A 1,189-nucleotide genomic window follows, 5' to 3' on the forward strand; every position below is an offset into this window, starting at 1 on the left:
AGTTTTCTGGCCCTAGTTCTCAAGTAGGTTATTATACAAGTAGTTGCGTGGGCTGTCAGTTTCTGTCCATATTGTCTCAGGCCTTATATTTCTGTGCACACCAGCCTAACTTCTCACTCATAGTATCTTCATCTTTTTGCTAAGGGCTTATGTACACAGCAGGCTGATGGTGCCCTGGAATTATCTCCTGTCCACCAACACTCTCGTACCATTAGCAATAGCCCCTCAAAACAGCCATGAGTGGATATTGGTGTATAAATAATCAGCTCCCTCACCCTCCATTTGAAACAATTGAGACATATGTTTGACATTGATTTCCAGAGTTCCTCAGCTGATTTATGTTCTGGTTGCCAAAATGGTAACTTGTATGATGATGCACACTTTATTGGCTTTCCTCCTTCCCCTGACTCATTTCTCCACTCCCCTACCAGAGTTGCCTGGACTCAGCTTCCTAATAAACTATTTGTACTCAAATTCTTGTGTCAGCATCTGCTTCTGAGTGAACTCAAAGACTGAGACAGACAAGTGAATAGACCATTACAAAACAATGTGTGAAGTTCTATGAGAAAGTTAACTCAACATTGTAAATCAACTATACTTCAATAAAATAAATAAATAAATAAATAAATAAATATATGAGAGTTAAGAGTGGGATTTTGCAGAAATATTGATATTTAATACACGTTGTAAGGGGCTTTGTTCAAAGAACATTTCCTGGTGTAGGTGGTATTTAAGATGCTTTTTTTTTTTTTTTAGCCACACCGCATAGCTTGCAGGACCTTAGTTCTCTGAACAGGGATTGAACCTGGGCCCCCTGCAGTAGAAGCACAGAGTCCTAACCACTGGACCACCAGGGAATTCCCCTTGAGGTGCGTTTTTTTGGTTTGTTTGTTTTGTTTTTTTGCGGTACGCAGGCCTCTCACTGTTGTGGCCTCTCCCGTTGCGGAGCACAGGCTCCGGACGCGCAGGCTCAGCGGCCACAGCTCATGGGCCCAGCCGCTCTGCGGCATGTGGGATCTTCCCGGACCAGGGCACGAACCCGTGTCCCCTGCATCGGTAGGTGGACTCTCAACCACTGTGCCACCAGGGAAGCCCGAGGTGCATTCTTGAAAGTATGAAGAGGTTAGCTAGACAACCAAAAGATGGAGGGTTCCAGTAAGGAGGAATTACAAGTACAAAGTCTTAAAGG

The 1,189-nt window shown here is 44.2% G+C and overlaps 1 non-coding gene across 1 annotated transcript; it reads right to left on the minus strand.

The window, feature by feature from the left end:
- Window positions 1-784: 784 nt before the first annotated feature.
- On the minus strand, window positions 785-857 carry TRNAR-UCU (transfer RNA arginine (anticodon UCU)). The gene has a single exon. It is a non-coding gene; the product is annotated as a tRNA-Arg (tRNA).
- Window positions 858-1,189: the final 332 nt, after the last annotated feature.

This window comes from Phocoena phocoena, chromosome 5, assembly GCF_963924675.1.
Source record: "Phocoena phocoena chromosome 5, mPhoPho1.1, whole genome shotgun sequence".
Classification (NCBI taxonomy): domain Eukaryota; kingdom Metazoa; phylum Chordata; class Mammalia; order Artiodactyla; family Phocoenidae; genus Phocoena; species Phocoena phocoena.